Consider the following 19,747-nt stretch of genomic DNA (forward strand, 5'->3'; position numbering starts at 1 on the left):
ATTTTCTTTGCTCCATTTATACCGACTCAAGGAAATACTTCTGCATGAAAATTGCCTCCTGTGTCTCGGTGACCTATGTCAAGATAAAACAGTGGTCTTTCCCAACAAAAATAGTGAGACAGTTTGTCCCAACTTTCTTCCTCATATGATTTGTAAAATAATGAAGTTAGGTTATTTTTTCTCCTCTGCCTGAACTCCTCCCCAGCTGGAAGTTAAGTCATTTGGGATTGTGCAATAATTCCCTTGGTCACAAAAGAGCTATTAAGCAAATGACTGTTTCCAGGAGCTAGATAGAATTAATGCACCGATTGATGATGAAAATCTATCCAGGCGTGAGTGAAGAAAATCATCAAACTTCTTTTCTAGTCTGTGCTCTAGTCTACGGACTGCGGCTGCAGCTTTTTGGTACTCTACTGATTTTGACTATTTCTTGTCATATAACAGAGCTTCCCAAGATTTTTCAGACATTTCTATTGTGGTAGCTGCATAGCTGTGGCCATGGTTTTTCATACTCTCTCACATACAAAGGCAGGGATTTATATTGCTTGAAGCTGTGCATCACAGTGGTTGGTTGGTTGGTTTGTTTTAAAGGTGGTGCGGTATAATCAGAAAACAAAGGCTTCAAAATCAGGTGGCTCTGGGTTCGGGACCTGCCAATGCCATTTAATACCTCTATAATTTCTGGCAAATCATTTACACTTTCCTCAATTAGAAAATGAAAGTGAAGATTTACACACACACACACACGCACACACAGAGTCAGGTGTAAGACATAACATACAGCATACACTCAAAAGTGATCATTTAACATTAAAAATAGTAATTTTTACATAATGCATTCCTTCTTTAAATAATTCACTGCAGACTTCCAGACATCGGCTTGTGCATGTTATGGTTGCACATTCACAATGAATTATCGTTTCTTTTGGTGGAGCAGAATGTCTTGGACTTTCTTTAGTACAGCAAAGGCAGATTGGTGATGCTACTTTCTAAAGATCCTCAGATGCTTTTGAGCTATTTTTTCACCTTTTTTGGAACACTCCTGTGTTGAACGTTTCATGATGTCTGAGTGTAGATAGGCTGAGGAGATAACTCTGAAAATGGAGCTAAGCATCTGGGTCACTGGAGCCTCCAGCACCCTCTCTAGTCAGCTAAGCAGTGATATGTAATGTTAGCACATGCAGTGCTAAATAGAACTTTTGCAACTCAGTGAGTTCTTTATTTTTGTGTATGTACCAGTGTTAAAATTATATTGGTTAAGCTGATTATTTGTTACCATGAGGAAGAAAAAAGGCAAAATCTTATCTGGTTTAACTGACCCATATAAATAGAAATTGTAGATGACAAGCCCTAAACTTTTGCACAGTCCAGCTGGATGGATTAACAAAACTACCTAACGCTGAAGCCATCTCTTATATAAGCCTAATAAAAATATCTATATTACCATTTTTCTATTTAGAAAGCAACAGAGCTCTCAGTCTTTCTCCATTTGTTATTGGTTGGATCATAGAAAATGGCTTTTGAGTTTTCCTGGGGGCTGGGAGAAGGGGCAGTGTGCGCGATTCTACCGCTCTATGCGCTAAATATGTACAATGTTAGCATTATGGTAATATTTAGGATGCAGTGACACCAGGCTTTGTTCAGACATTTTAATGACTTTTAGTCTCTCATTTATTTGTAAATAGAGATAAGCACAAAGATGGGGGCAAAGCTTTTGTCATCTTCTGTCTCATGTTTATTTGTTTTAATACTTTACAAACTTAATGTATTAGACCAAGATATTGGACTTCTCACTTTATACTTATCACTGGCTCTTGCATAAGACTAGTTTGATCTTGACTTGATCTTGGCCTTGACTTGGTCATGATGATACAACTTAAGCTGGGCAGGCCATTTTAATGCGTGTGACCTTGAGAAGCCAGTCCTGACTAATAAACTTCTTATTTTTTAAGCCCTTATCATCTATACTGAAGCGTATCCATGCATAGGACAAAGTAGATTCATTTTGTTGTTCTAAATATTTCAAATATGTGTCTGCTCTTTTATCTCATTTAAGTGGTCAATGAAATACCCCACTTAAAACATGATTCTTAGTAATTATTTCTCTCCTTCATGTGTCCTGAGAGGAAGCTTTGTCACATTCTGGTGTTTACTAATGAGGGAGGTACTTTCCTATGACTTTTCTTCTTTTCTGTTTTTTCACATCTTTATTGAGGTATGATTGATATAAAAATGGCACATATTTAATGTATAATGTTTTATGTGTTTATAGGACATTTCAATCAGCATTGAAAAATTGATTTAGGTACCCGGAATTTTTGTTTGTTTGTTTTTGTTTTTGTTTGTTTGTTTTGAGACGGAGTCTTGCTCTGTCGCCCAGGCTAGAATGCAGTGGCGCATCTCGGCTCACTGCAACCTCCGCCTCCCAGATACCCAGAATTTTTATAGCTTTACAGTCATGAGTATTTGATGGTCAAAAAGAAAGTATGAAAAACTATACAAGTAGACTTCTTTCCTCAGTCCACAGTAACCACTCCTTGGCACAGGGGATCAAAACTTGTAGGGCTCTGATAGTTCCTTGTACTTCTTTCATTTAGTGTTTGACACTGATTCCAAAAACTCACTGTAGACTTCTCAAAAGGCACATGTTAGTTCTTAACTAGCAATTCATGACACTGCCAGATTCACTAAATATATTTGAATACATCGTATTCAAATACGTTGTGATGATACTTCATTATCTCATGCTATTTGTTATCTCATACCATTTTACCTCTTATAAAATGATATAAGAGGTAATAAGTGGTATAAGTGGTATAAGAGATAACAAGAAACCATCTTATGATCTTGATTGGTCAAAAAGACCAATCATATTTTCACTTGTTACCTCTGATAAAATGGTGAGGATGTTTCTCAAGCTTATCAAAGTTGGTAAACTCCTTAAAGAGTTTGATAGCCTTAAGGCTATCAAAATAAAATCTTTTACACTTTTTTTTCACTGATCAGAGGTCAAGTTATATGAATCTTGGGCCTTCCAATGGTTTGGTTCACTGTGAAAAAATAGAAGTATTAGCAGAATGGATGGCATCAGGGGAGTTCAGACACACAGCATGGAATAGGGAGTACATTTCAAACTTCAATGTAATAGAATTGTCAAAGTTGCACAAGGACTGTAACAAATCAGGAATGACTCACTGTCTTGGTACTGTATTCTCTTTTGTTCCAAAATAAACAATAAAAAAACTTGACTGTCATCAAAATGAACTATTCTTTTTACTGTTTTTACTCTTCGCCTTCACTCACTAACTCAATCATCCATTCAACAAATCCTTTTAGACTGTCTACTATGTGTCAGGCATTGTCCAAAACTCTGAAAACACAGCAGACAACAAGATAGACAAAAATCTTTCCCATATGAAACTCATATTCTGGTGAAGGGAGAGCAAAGAAATATAGTAGTAAATATATATATTTTGCCATAGAATGAAAAGTGATATAAAAATAAATAAAAGTGAGAAGAAAAATTGAATGTGCCAGAAGTGGATGTAAAGGTACTGTCTCCCTAGTGTACAGAGGTATGGGTATTAGATTTCTGGGATTAGGGGATGATTTGGAAGTACAAGATTGTTACGCTGACTTTCATGGAAGATATACAAGACATGGGACTGATTTTGATAATGTGAAGGCAAGCCACGGCCGTGAAGCTATGGGTGTAGGGGAGACAAGAACAGATAAGTAGGATCTTCTAGTTCTATGTCCACTTATTTACTCTCTTTGGTGGGGACAGGCAAGAAATAGCAATTGTGAACTCATAGAGTAATGTACCATTCATATGTTTAAGTTATTTGAGTTCTTCTCCATCCTTTGCAAAAATATTTTCCCCAAACTAATCATGATCATGTTGAAGTCATATGCTCAGTGCCCAGTGCTCCTCTAATCAAAAGAAAGCCCATTTGAGTCTTATTCAAGTTGAGGAGAGGAAGACATATTGTTTCTTTACTTGGCAAAAAAGTACATTACTTCAAAGACTAAAGGTAAGAAAATAGGTATACCCCTTTGGTAAGAAGAATGTACATTTCCAGGTATTAGATGTATGCTTCTCCCATACAGTCAATATAAGTTGGTTCTTGGGCTACTTGGTCTGAACAGCTTCTTGTCTCCCCCCTTTCTTCCTTTCTTCTTTTTCCTTTCTTCCCTCTCTCTTTCCTTTCCCTTATTTTCAACCAACATGTGCCCAACACTATACTAAGTGCTAGAGGTGAGTTAATAAGAATGTCACAGTCTCTGCTCTCGTGGAGTTTTTATTCTAGAGACGACGACTGGAAACAGCAATCTAATTATTAAGTGAGATAATTACATATTATCAGCAGTACTCTAAAAAATAGATCATGTGAAAGGACAGAGTTAATAACTAATATTGCACATTTTATGTGTTTAATTATATATAACAAATGCTATCCTACAAGAGATGTATTTTTGTTGTCGTTTTTGAGAGGGAGTTTCACTCTTGTTGTCCAGGCTGGAATGCAGTGGCACGATCTCGGCTCACTGCAACCTTTGCCTCCTGGGTTCAAGCAATTCTCCTGCCTCAGCCACCCGAGTAGCTGGGACTACAGGCGGCCGCCACCATGCCCAGCTAATTTTTGTATTTTTAGTAGAGACGGGGTTTCACCATGTTGGCCAGGCTGGTCTTGAACTCCTGACTTCAGGTGGTCCACCTGCCTCAGCCTCCCAAAGTGCTGGGATTACAGGTGTGAGCCACTGCATCCATCCTGGAGATGCATTTTTAAAAAGATTGAATGGAAATAATTACATTTTCTTTTAGGTTTTCTAAAGTGCCTAATATAACATTTAAAAAAAATCAATATAGCCAACTTTAATTCTTTTGAAAGACCAGTTGAAGACAGACCATTATTTTTATTAAACCACTGGTGGAAAGAAAAGTATTTTATTTTTAAGGTATCCTACATGGCTCACAAGGATTTTCTGGACATGAATACCAAGTTTTTAAATGCATCTTGACCATCTAAAGTAAAGATACTATAAATAATATGTTTAATATTTTAAAGCCTAAATGTTAATACTATACTTATCTTGTGTGTGTTATGAACAGCGCTTAAAAAATAACTGAAACTAGTTACTAACATTTCCAGGTACAATTGAAAGCACTAATTTTGTAATTGTAGCTTTGAGCTGGGCATAGAACAACAGTTACAGGCTTTATCTTTCTCTGTTAAGTGATCATTGTTGCTCTTATTATTCTCAAATCTTTAGCTAATGGCAGGGAAATTGCCAACACTACTAAGATCCACCCACTGGCATTGACAATGTCATTCTAAGTCAAACACCTGGTTTCTGCTGCCTTATTTTGTATTACTGATGGAATTATGGGCATTTAAATGCATGAAATAGTTGTCCATTCTGCTCTAAGGGATGATCTGGACAAATATTGTTGTGCTTTACACTCTCTGATATTAAATAGGATTAATTACCATGGCATTCCCTGGAAATTCTCACTTAATCTCACTCTTCTATCCATACAAGTGCTTATTTATTTGTATTTACTTTGTCCCACTGAAACAGCATTTTATCTGTGAGACAAAACGGCTATTATAAATCTCACAGCAAATAAATATGTTGACTAAATCAGAACCTTTTTACAAATACTTACAATTGTGAAAGACTTTATGAATTCAATGTAAAGATTAACTGTTCATTTCCCCATGTAACATTTCTAATGATTTCTAAAGAAAAATACTTAATTTGTACAAATGCTGCAAAAACCTATTGGCAGTCCCATCTTGTAAGCTTGAAAATATACACTCTTATTCATGCTCACTTTTAATTTAATTCTGTAAGTATATTCACATATGGCAGTCATTGAGCAAATGGCATTTTAAGTCAAATATGTATAACATAAAAATCTAAATCCTGTGAATAAGTAGTTCTTTTCATTATTTTGATAAAGAATTGACATATGTGTATATAGGGGAAGTATTTTATTCTAACATGCATTTTTTTTTTGAGACAGAGTCTTGCTCTGTCACCCAGGCTAGAGTACTATGGCGCAGTCTCGGCTCACTGCAACCTTGCCTCCTGGGTTCAAGCAATTCTCCTGCCTCAGCCTCCCCAGTCACTGGGATTACAGGTGCCTGCCACCGTGCCCAGCTAATTTTTGTATTTTTAGTAGAGACGGGGTTTCACCATCTTGGCCAGGCCGGTCCCGAACTCCTGACATCGTGATCCACCCACCTCTGCCTCATAACGTGATGAGATAACAGGTGTGAGCCACCGCGCCAGCTCCTAATACGCATTTTTAATGTAAATCAGTTTATTAAGATGACAGAATCTAAATGGAGAAAAACCTAAATCAATATAGTCAATATAGCTGCTTATCTAAATTCAGAATCACAAGGGAATGACTTTGCTCACTTAAATTCTATGAGTGTTATTTTATCAAATGGGGAAAGGGCTAAGAAGCAGATTTTTCATGTTGTTAGCACCATTTTACTTCAAGTCCTCTGTGTGCTGCTGACAAACTGAGGCCGCCATTCTACCAAGTGAAGCCTGCTGCGCCTCCCCTCATCTGACACTGTGAACCAAATATGCAGGACCACAATGCCAGAAATAGTTGCCTATGCTCCTCTAAGGAACATTCTGGACAAATGCATTTGTATTTCATACCGTGGTTTATTTCTGTGACCCAGTGAAATCGATGGTTCTCCATATTGCTCTGCACAGTTTCCAATTTGTTTCAAATTGGAAGCACCCAAACCCGTGCTTCTCCAACCTAAACCCATCATTGTGTCCTCGGGAAATCCTGCTCAATCAGAAAACTCTCTTTTGTCCTCAATTACTTATATAAATATATTCTCCACCATACTGACTTTAGAAAAATCTGGCTTCCCCTTAAAATTATTCGGTCAGTAATTTTAATGAATTTAATCAGAGGCTAATTTTTCTCATATCTGTTCTACGTCAGTGTAAGAAAGGTGTAGATAACTGCTGTATAGGCACTTCTGGATTATTTGTGTTTTCCAAGCAAGTCGTTTTCCAGATAATTAGAAATATACAGATATAAAAGATAGATGGATATATAGATACAGATAGATGATGATGATAGATAGATAGATAGATAGACAGACAGATAGACAGTTAGATCTCACTCCATTGAATCTCAGGCCATTCGGTTACATGACTCTCCTATTCTCTCCCTAAAGTTTAGCTCCTGTTTCTCAGTATTTCTGTCTACCCATAGTCTTTCAATATTCCCAGTGACTTAAATAACAATGTGAATAAACCACCCGGAAGAGCTCTATACTCCTTTTCATAAGAAATTATCATTAACCTTCTTTCTTGCAGTGACTTTTTTTCTACATGTTGGCCTGTCAAAAAGAATATGCCCATACCTTAGGTTGTTTCATTCAGAATTTTGCTTTCAAGAATTGCACTTCCAGGTCTGTTTTAGTCATAATGTATGTTCTTAAAACCACAAATGTGTTGTGTGGCTGAGTGGCTCACGACAGTAGACGTATTTACAATATTTATGGGAGAGACTAAGATGCCTTGGTCAAGTTTGTGACATTCTTTCAAGAAAGAAAGTTCTTTACACATTTGTCGAGGCTTTTCAGGGATGTATTCTCTGAGACTTATATTGTAAAATTAAGTCAATTTAGACCGTAGCTTTTCAACCACAATTTTCACTTAAGCAAGCTTTATTGAAACTCAGATTTTACAACAGCCCCAAAGAGAATGCTGAATTCTTACTGTTGGAGAAGATAGCTTAAGAGAAGGAATACAAAGATCTAGATAACAAAGATGAACCTCAGACACCTGTTTATATTTTAAAGGGAAAAGCTAAGGTAGAGATTTCACACCTTATGCAAATGGAATAGCAAGTACTTTTGGTTCTTCTTTTAGTTCCAGAATTGGTTACTGATAGATGAAATAGGACGATTCAGAGTTCCACATCCTCATTCTGAATAGGATTCAGACAATATAGCACAGATTCATTCAACGACAACAAAAAAGAGAGCCACTCAGAATTAAAGAATCAAATTATCATCTATGCATTTTCAATAAAGAGAAAATAAGCAATGAAAAACAAAGACACACCAACAAAAAAAAATCTGTGTGTGTAAAACTCTAACTTTTTCAGATGGTAATTAAGGCACATATATGAGAGAGAACAGTTCTGCGCTATTCCTGCAAGAAACACATTTCATAAGTACCCCATCCTATCTTACCATGTAAGTCTGTATTTTTTGGAGAGGCAGAAACCCTCAAGAGAGGGCTAAAAGTAGGTGTGATACATACTTGAAATAGAAAAATATAAGGATTTTATCTGGCTCTGAAGATGTAAAATACATGGCACAAGACAGAGACCAGGAATTTCCACTAGCCTCTAGAACTGCAGATATCTGTGCCCCTGAGGGAAGTCTGTGATAGATACCACCTTTAATCTTGATATTGTTATCAACTCTACCTTCCTTAAAAATGAATGGTAACTTACAGAATATATACCTTGCTATTCGTTTTCAAGGAAGGTAGATGTTGGTAACTGTGAATGTGATATATTTGGTTATACAAATTTAGGAGGAGGATCTAAAATACAATCACATTGTTTTGCATAATAAGGAATTTAGAGCCCCAGGAAAAGTACAGAAATTCGAGTTGAAAGACAGACTTATCCATTATATCTAGGGTGTAAGGAATGCAAGGCTCTTATATTCTATACAGAATACAAGGAAATAAAACATAAAGGAAGTGCTCAATCTAAACTGTATTTCAATGTGTGATTTGTAATATGTAATGTAATATGTAATGTAAGCCCACCGTTTATCTTTGTTATACATCTTCAATCAAATATTCATGCCATTTTGCAAACGGATTTTTTTTTTCAGAGCTCAAAGGGAAGTACAAAAGAAACAACAGCGCCTACATCAAAAGAGTGGAAAAACTTTAAATAAACAACCTAATAAAGAATCTTAAAGAACTTAATGAATCTCGAAGAAAAGTAAAAGCCAACTAAACCCAAAGTCAATAGAATAAAAAAAAATAAAAATTAGAACAGAAATAAATGAAATTGAAGAAAGAAAACGATACAAAAGATAAGCAAAATGAAAAGTTGGTCTTTTAAAAAGATAAATAAAATTGACAAACCTTTAGCCAGATTAAGGTAAAAGGAAAGAAAACCAAAATAAATAAAATCAGAGATGAAAAACTAGACATTAAAACTGATACTACAGAAATTCAAAGGATCATTAGATGCCCCTATGAGCAACTATATGCCAATAAATTAGAAAACCTAGAAGAAATGGATAACTTTCTAGACACATATAACCTACCAATATTGAACCAGGAAGAAATCCAATATCTGAACAGGCTAATAACAAGTAATGAGATTGAAGCTGTAATAAAAATTCCTCCAGCAAAAATAAGACTGGGACCCAAGCTTCTCTGCTGGATTTTACTAAACATTTAAAGAACTAATACTAATCTTACTCAAACTATTCTGAAAATTAGAGGAGGAAGGAAAACTTTCAAACTCATTCCATGAGACCAGTATAACCCTGATTCCAAAACCAGAAAAAGGTATTTCAAAAAAGGAAAACTATAGGCCAATATTCCTGATAAACATTGATGCAAAAATCCTCAGCAAAATACTGGCACACTGAATTCAACAATAGCTTCAAAAGATCATTCATCATGATCAAGTGGGATTTATCCCAGTGATGCAAAAATGGTTCAACTTACTCAAATAAATCAATGTGATACATCATATCAACAGAAAGAAGAGCAAAAAGCATATAATCATGTCAATTTGATACTGAAAAGGCATTTGATAATATTCAACACCCTTCATGATAAAAAGCTTAAAAAAAACGGTGATAGAAGAAATATACAACAAACCCACAGCTAGCATCATACTGAATGGAGAAAAACTGAAAGCCTTTCCTCTAAGATCTAGAACACGACAAGGATGCTCACTTTCAACACTGCTTTTCAAAATAGTTCTAGAAGTCCTAGCTAGAGCAATCAGAAAAGAGAAAGAAATAAAATTTGGAAAGAAAGAAGTCAATTACTGTTGTTTGCAGGTGATATAATCTTATATTTGAAAAAAAAAACTAAAGACTCCACCAAAAAAACTATTCACAATAGCCAAGATTTGGAAGCAACATAAGTGTTTATCAACAGATGTATGGATAAAGAAAATGTGGCCTGTATACATGATGGAGTAGTATTCAGCCATAAAAAAGAATGAAATCCTGTCATTTGCAACAACATGGATGGAACTGGAGATCATTATGTTACATGAAATAAGCCAGGCACAGAAAGACAAACTTCATATATTCTTACTTATTTGTGGGAGCTACAAATGGAAACAATTGAACTTACAGCGATAGAGCATAGAATGATGATTACCAGAGGTTGGGAAGGATAGTGGGTGTAGGTTGGTGGGAAGTGGATATGGTCAATGGGTAATGAATATGGTCAATGGGTAATGAATAAGATCTAGTATTTTATAGCACAACAGAGTGACTATAGACAATGCTAATATTGTACATTTTCCACAACTAGAAGAGTTTAATTGAATTGTCTATAGCAAAAAGGATAGATGCTTGAGGTGATGGATATCCCATTTTCCATGATGTGATTACTGTATATTGCATCCCTATATCAAAGTGTCTCATGTAACCCTTATGTATATATACTTACTATGTACCCACAAAAATTGAAAATTAATAAAAAGAAGCGACAGAATCTTGATTATAGTCATGCATATCTGAGGACTTATAGATGTTTAAGTGTTTAAATTGTAAAACATAATTAATGAAAATGTATTGTTTCTTTCATCACATATGTATGTGCTCTTGTTCAAGACAATGTTTTCATTATTTTTAAAACTTACTTTTATGGGCAAGAAAAAACTGCATAAATGTAAGTATATAATACTTTAATATATGTAGACATATTGTAATGTAATATTTATTAGCATCTTAAAACACAATATATATAATATTTATTTTAAGTTCAGTTCAATTTAACATTTTATCTATAAAGGCATAGACACTACATTATCTGGGGAGATACGGCCCAATATTACAGTGGTCGCAGAATGTCAATGTTTAGTTGTTTCTAGGAGAGAATTCTTAGGATTAGGAACACTCATGCTAGTTATATGAGACAGATAGAAAAGCTCCTTAAATGAGATGAACAAAACAAATATCGTGCTATCGTTTATTTTTCTAATTTCTTGAAATAAGAAAAATTATTCCTCTTCTATGGCAGGACAATTATTTTATATAAAAATCAATGTTAAAGTTTTTACTAGCATAAAGTTGTGCACATAGATTTCTGGGTTATAATGGCTGCTTACAGTATTTGTTTTGTTCTTACACACTATCCAACTGTAAGCATTACAAAATATTTATCAGCCACTCATCCACTATTTCAAGAATATGTCTTCCCTTTATTATAACCTACTACATGTTCACAAATGATAGAAAGTGTAAGTATAACTAACAAATACATCATGCTTTCTATGTGCTAGCAATGTTTCCATAAGCTTTCATGTTCTAAATAATAATAGTGTCACATGAAATTTATGTACTGGGTACTATAATCATTGCCAGTTTATATACAGAGAAACTAACACACAGAAGCTTTAAATAAATAGTCATCCTTCTTGGAAAGTAGTAGAGATGTGATTTGAACTCAGACTTTATAATGAAAGTTCTTAACCACTATTCTATGATCATCAAAAAGATAACTTTTAAAAAATATCCTAGGATTTCATCAGTTTAGGGCCACTACTCCTTTGCTACTTGAAACATTATCTTTTGGTCTTGAAAATGAAATGTATATTACATCTTAATCTTTGTTGATGTCTCTTCTTCAGTTATAACTTGTTTTAACTCTTCCACATGTTTGATTGATACTAAGTGTTTTAAAATCAATATTGTCAACTTCATAAAACACAGTTCTTGTAAAAGTTTAAAATTTCAGCTGGGCACTGTGGCTCACGCCTGTGATCCTACCACTTTGCGAGTTTAAAATTTCACTTTGATATACATTTGCATTTTATGTTAGATATTCTCCAAACACAAAAATAGGTCTCAGACTGTAAGACTAACTGTGCAATTATGGACAATTCTGTTAAGTTAGAATGATGAAGAGGTGGATTGAATGAGATCTATTTCTATAAGTGGTCAGTTCATTTTAGCAGACCTTTTTGCTATGACAACCTGCTAGCTGAGATTCTAAAGAGCCTACCTCCTTTATCTACTGATTTTTTATGTCTTTTTTTTTCTCAAATAGACAGGCCTCTAGGTTCTAATTTACTTGAAAATCTTGACGAGAAACTCAAGAATATATCTTCATTATGTGGACTAACTATAGAATGTGTGCAGCCAGCTTTCCTGCCGCATTTATAAAACCCAGGGACAAATTATATTCTTTAACTTTTACTTATGACTGGCTGTAACTTAGAGTTATATATTACATTCTTTGCTAGGAATAGTTTGTAAATTATTAACAGACACTGTTAAGATCCTTTCTCTTTTTATTCTAATTTAAATTATTTTAAAATTCAATATTAAAGGGCATGCAAAATGATAAAAAGGAAGTCAAACTGTCGCTGTTTGCTGATAATATGACTGTATGCATACAAAACTCTTAACGACTCATCCAAAAAGCTCCTAGAACTGATAAATGAATTCGGCAAAGTTTCAGGATACAAAATTAATGTACACAAATCAGTAGCTCTGCTATATACCACCAGAAACGAAGCTGAGAACAAATCAAGAACTCAATGCCTTTTACAATAGCTGCAAAAAATAAAATACTTAGGAATATACCTAACCAAGGAGGTGAAAGACCTCTACAAGGGAAACTACAAATCACTACTGAAAAACATCATAGAAGACAAAAGCAAATGGAAACACATCTCATGCTCATGGATAGGTAAAATCAATTTTGTGAAAATGACCATACTTCCAAAAGCAATCTATAAATCCAATGCAATTCCCATTAAAATACCTCCATCATTCTTCACAGAACTGGAAAAAAACAATCCAAAAATTCATATGGAACCAAAAAAGAGCCTGCATAGCCAAAGCAAGGCTAAGCAAAAAGAACAAATCTGGAGGCATCACACTATCTGATTTCATACTATACTATAAGGCTGTAGTCACCAAAACAGCATGGTACTGATATAAAAATAGGCACAAAGACCAATGAAACAGAATAGAGAACTGAGAAATAAAGCCAAATACTTACAGCCAATGATCTTTGACAAAGCAAACAAAAACATAAAGTGAGGGAAGGACACTCTATTCAACAGATGGTGCTGGGATAATTGGCAAGCCACATGGAGAAGAATGAAACTGTATCCTCATCTCTCACCAATACAGAAATCAACTCGAGATGGATCAAGGACATAAATCTAAGTCCTGAAACCATAAAAATTCTATGCAATAACATCAGAAAAACCCTTCTAGACATTGGCTTAGGCAAAGACTTCATGACCAAGAACCCAAAAGCAAATGCAACAAAAACAAAGATAAATAGATGAGACTTAATTAAACTAAAAAGCCTCTGTACAGCAAAAGAAACAATCAGCAGAGTAAACAGACAACCCACAGAGTGGGAGAAAATCTTTGCAATCTATATATCTGACAAATGACTAATATCCAGAATCTGCAAGGAACTCAAACAAATCAGCAAGATAAAAACAAAAAATTTTATCAAAAAGTGGGCTAAGGACATTAATAGACAATTCTCAAAAGAAGATATACAAATGGCCAACAAACATGAAAAAATGCTCAGCATCACTAATGGTCAGGGAAATGCAAATCAAAACCACCATGTGATAGCACCTTACTCCTGCAAAAATGGCCATAATCTAAACATTAAAAAAAATGTTGATGTGGATGTGGTGAAAGGGAATACTTGTACACTGCTGGTGGGAAATGTAAACTAGTACAACCACTATGGAAAACGGTGTGGAGATTCCTTAAAGGACTAAAAATAGAACTACCATTTGATCTAGCAATCTCACTACTGGGTATCTACCAAGAAGAAAACAAGTCATTATATGAAAAATATACTTGCACTCATATGTTTATAGTAGCACAATTGTCAATTGCAAAACCATGGAATCAGCCCAAATGTTCATCAATCAATGAGTGGATAACGAAATTGTGATATGGCCTGGTGTGGTGGCTCACGCATGGAATCCCAGCACTTTGGGAGGCCGAGACAGGCAGATCACGAGGTCAGGAGATTGAGACCATCCTGGCTAACATGGTGAAACCCCGTCTCTACTAAAAATACAAAAAAATTAGCCAGGTGTGGTGGCAGGTGCCTGTAGTCCCAGCTACTTGGGAGGCTGAGGCAGGAGAATGGTGTGAACCCGGGAGGCAGAGCTTTCAGTGAGCCGAGATTGTGCCACTGCACTCCAGCCTGGGCGACAGAGTGAGACTCTGTCTCAAAAAAAAAAAAAAAAGAAAAAAAAAAAGAAATTGTGATATATATATATATATATACACACACACATATATACACACACACATATGTATTACATACATATATAAGTTGTGATATATATTACTCAGCCATAAAAAGGAATAAAATAATGGTATTCATAGAGACCTAGATGGAATTGGAGGCCATTATTCTAACTGAAGTAACTCCTCACAAATGGAAAACCAAACATTATGTGTTCTCACTCATAAGTGGGGAGCTAGGTTATGAGGATGCAAAGGCATACAAATGATACAATAGACTTTGGAGACTCAGGGGTAAGGGTGGGGGGTGTTGAGATATAAAAAACCACACATAGGGTTCACTGTACACTACTTGCTTGATGGGTGCACAAAAATCTCAAAAATCACCACTAAATAACATACTCATGTAACCAAACACCATCTGGTCCCACAAAACCTATTGAAATAAAAAATGCAATATTAAATTATGATATCATATGTTTCCAAGTTTATAAATAAAATGTATTAATGTTTATAATATCAAACACAAGGTTTTTTTAAAGCACCTGCAACATAAAAACACACCAGTCAAAAGATATTTTTGCTATAAATATCCGAAAAGTTTTTATGTGTTTCACAGGGTGTCTATTAAAGCCTTACGCTCTTTCCATAATTCTTACTGATGGATGAGATACTGACATTTCTATTATATATTGTTATAAGAATAAGTGATTTGTGTGGTGTGGGATGGGTGCAGAAGAATATCACTAAAAGTCCTATGAACCTTGAAAGAAAAATAAAAAAAATACCATGAGTATCTTTATGCCACAAATTTAATATTCTGGATAAAATGGATCAACTTATTGAAAGACACATTTTTCCAAAACTCATATAAGAAGAAACAGACAATCAGAATAGATTTATGTCTCTTAAAGAAATTGAATCACTAGTTAGTAACTTTCCAAAACTGAAAGCACCTGGCACAGATGGGATTATAGGTGAATTTTATCAAACATTTATGAGATACTTTGTATCAATTTTCTACAATCTCTTTCAGAAGATACAAGCAGAGGGAATACTTCCTAACTTATTCTACAAAGCCACCATTACACTAATTTAAAAAACAGACAAAAAGATTACAAGAGCAGTAAACTTCAGACCAACATCTCTCATCAACATAGATGCAAAAATTTTCACTAAATATTAGCAAATTGAATCTAACAATGTATAAAAATAATTTTACACCATGAGCAAGTTGGATTTCTCCTGAGTTGCAAGGTTGTTTCAGCATTTAAAAAATCAATTAGTGTACCCATCACACCAACAGCCTAAAGTAGAAAAATCCCATGATCATATCAATGAATGCTGAATAAACACTTGACAAAATTCAACAACCATTCATGACAAAAACTCTCAGTAAACTAGGAGTAGAAGGGAATTTCCTCAATCTGATAAAGAATATGTATATCTACAAGAAACCTTTAGCTAGCATCATAATTAATAGTGAGAAACTTGAAACTTTTTACAAAAATCAGGAATATAACAAGGGTAACCCCTCTAACCACTCCTCTTCAACATTGTACTGAAGTCTTGGCTAATGTCATGAGATAAAGCAAGAAAAGAAAAGGAAGACAGATTATCAAGGAAGAACTGAAATTGCTTTGCTCACAAATAATATGATTGTCTATGTAGAACATATAAATTAATTGACAAAAATCCTTCCGGAACTAATAGGCAATTATAGCATGTTTGCAGTATAAATGTTAATATACAAAGTTAATTGCTTTTCTGTGTACCATAAATGAACAAGTGGAATGTGAAATTAAAATCACAATACCATTAACATTAGTACCCTCCAAAATGTGATAGGAATACACCTAATAACACATGTATATAATCTACATGAGGAAAACCACAAAACTGTGATGGATACAATAGAAGAACTAAACAATTGGAGAGAAATTCCATGTTCATGGATAGGTAGGCTAAATATTGTCATGATGTCAGTTCTTCACAACTTTATCTACAGATTCAATGCAACCTCAATTAAAATCCCAGCAAGTTATTTTGTGGATCTCAACAAACTGATTATAAAGTTTATATGGAGGCACAAAAGACACAGAATGGCCAATAAAATATTAAAGAAAAACATAGTTGATGGATGAACACTCCGTGACTTTAAGACTTAATATAAGGCTACAGTAATCAAGACCCTGTCCTATTGGTGAAATAATAAACAAACAGATGAACAGGACAAAATAGGAAACCTAGAAATAGAACCACATAAACTCAGTCAACTGATCTTTGACAAAGGCACAAAGGCAATAAAATAAAGCAAAGACAATTATTTTGACAAAAGGTGCTGGAACAATTGGATATTCATATGTAAAAATAAATAAATATAGACATACACCTTGAATCCTTCACAAAAAATAATTTAAAATGCATCATGGACCTAATTTCAAAATGCAAAACTATAAAACTTCTAGAATATAATGTAAGAGAAAACCTAGATTACTTTGTGTGTGGCAATGACTTCTTAGATAAAATAGCAAGGGCATGGTCTATAAAAGAAATAATTGATAAGCTGGACTTCATTGAAATTTTAATAAACTTCTGCTCCATAAAAGATAATATCAAATGAACAAGAAGACAAGTTACAGACTGGGAGAAAATATTTGTAAAGGCACGTCTAAGAAAGGACTATATCTGGAATATACAGAGAACTTTTAAAGTATAATAATAATAATAACCCAATTAATAAATAAGTCAATGACCTTAACAGATACCTCATCAAAGAAGATATATAGATGGAAAATAAGCATATGAAAAGATGTTCCACGTCATCTCATCAGGTAAATGAGAATTAAAACAACAGTGAGATATCATTACACATCTAATAGAATGGCCGATATCCAGAACACTGACAACATCAATGCTGATGAGGATGTGGAGTAACAGGAACTCCCTCATTCACTGCTGGTGGGAATGCAAAGTGGTATTTCCATGTCAGAAGACATTTTGGCGGTTTCCTCCCAAACTAAACATACTCTTACCATATGACTAAATAGTCATGGTCCTTGGTATTTATCCCAAGGAGTTAAAAGCTTATCTCTACACAAAAATCTGCATATGGACATTTACAAAAACCTTACTCATAATTGCCAAAACTTAGAAGTCAATCAGGATGGCCCTCTGTAGGTGAATGGGATGTCTGCAGAAGGATGTCAGTAAATGTAACCTTCCCAGACTGTTGCTTTCATGTACTTCTTGGTTGGTGAAAACATAAATGAGATGATGGAGACATTTTCTGTTCTCACAACAGCGTAACTTTCACATGAATTGAAAGGACACTTTTCAGACATAATGCAAGTCAAATTAGAGATAGCTGAGGAAACAAAACCAAGCTTTGTAGTTTAATTGTGTCTCCCAAAGGGGTTTTAAAGTCCTTAGCCCCAGTACCTCAGAATTTGATCTTATTTGGAAATTGAATCATTGCGGATGTAACTAGATAATTTAAGATGAGGTCCTAATGGATTAGGGTGAACCCTTAATCCAATGATACTGATGTTCTTATAAAAAGAGGCAAGATTAGGTAAAGATAAACACACAGGGAGGACAACATGTGACTATAGAAGCACATTGGTGTGATTTCCCTACAACAGCACAAATGCAAGGAAAGGCTTAGGGCCACCTGAAGCTGAAAGAAGCAAGAAAGGACCCTTCTCTCACCCCCACTTCCAAGTTCAGAGGAAGCATGGCCCTGTCAACACCACAATTCTGAACTTCCAACTTCCAGGATTGAGAGAATAAATTTATGTTGTTTTAGCCACACAGTTTATGGTATTTTCTTATGGGAGCCCTAGGAAACTAATACAAACTTGAACATGGCAGAAGCTTGAAACATGTATGAGTAAAGTGCTGTTCACTGCCATTCTCCAGTGACTAGCCATCTTTCCTTTGGATTTAGATGTCCAAATCCAGACCAGATCGACTTGATCTGATGTCTTTTTTAAAATCCAATCGGTGGCTATAGTGGTGCAGATATGTTAATAAAAACTAAAATAACAACAAAAACAACAGAACAATTGATAAAAATTAAAAGCATAAAAAGTGAAAAAAATAACAATATATATGTTAGGCACACATAGATAAAAGTGTTTAAATTAGAAATGTATTTTAATTTAATTAACTAATTATTCTTATTACTATAAAGTATAAATTTTATTCTTAAGAAATAAATCATGAGGTGTATGACAGCATAGATATCCTAGTTAAAATATCTTCCAATTTGACTCTGAATTCCTTAAATTCCAATGCCTAGGATTTGGTAACTACAAAATAAATGTGAGACTGCATTAGAAAAGACAATAAAAATGATGTGAATTTTAATTAGTTTGAATGATGATACCTATAATCAATTTGCTCACAATGTTACTTTGAGATAAAGTTTTTAAATTAAGTTACACTATTGCAAAGCTTAGAAATACTTGTTTAATAAGACCAATAATCTACAATGCCAGATTTTTGAAATAAGCCATAAAATTAACCAGAAAAAAATGAATAGCATGATATTATAAAAATAGTCTACTCCCCTCACCCCAAACCTATATTCACTGTTAAGGGTAGGAGCAAAATCCACCTGAAGATATGTTATATGGATCATCAAGAAGTCAGCAAAATCCATCAGTGCTGTCATCATTTTTCTGTTGCCTAATTGGGCTTCTTCTCTTCATTATTCTCTAAAATCAGTGTATAGTTTTGAAGAAATCCCGTGTCTCTTATTTTATATTTCTACTACTAAAACAAATTGAATATGCTGTAATTGGTCCTTAATTATTGAAGAAATATTGGAATACATCAGTGATTCAACAGTATCTTAAATCATTTATATACACTTTGTTATAAATGTGCTCAGTTGTTCGGTAATGCCCTTGAATATTGGATAAATCAGCTTTTATTGACTTATAGAAAGTTAAACATTACATGATCTCCAGCATATATTAGGAAAGATATTATAAATTCTACAAGATAAAGAACCTGTAATTCCTTTAGGTATTTAAGATATAGATATCTATCAGAAGTAGATATCTCTTTTTAAACTGTCAAACACCATATAAATGTTACTTGAAATTAATATTGCTGATGATGTAGTCAAATTTGCTACAAACATGTTGTTATTCATATACTTTTCAATAATATGGATCAAATATACATGTTTTCATTATAGAGTAAATTTAGAAAAAGTAAATATATTG

At 34.3% G+C, this 19,747-nt stretch overlaps 1 protein-coding gene across 2 annotated transcripts in view; it reads right to left on the minus strand.

Moving 5' to 3' along the window:
* The window catches only part of FSTL5 (follistatin like 5), an 807,547-nt gene that overhangs the window by 369,478 nt on the left and 418,322 nt on the right, over positions 1-19,747 (minus strand). The gene's annotated exons all lie outside the window — the stretch shown is intronic.

The sequence above is a fragment of the Pongo abelii genome, chromosome 3 (genome assembly GCF_028885655.2).
Source record: "Pongo abelii isolate AG06213 chromosome 3, NHGRI_mPonAbe1-v2.0_pri, whole genome shotgun sequence".
Lineage (NCBI taxonomy): Eukaryota > Metazoa > Chordata > Mammalia > Primates > Hominidae > Pongo > Pongo abelii.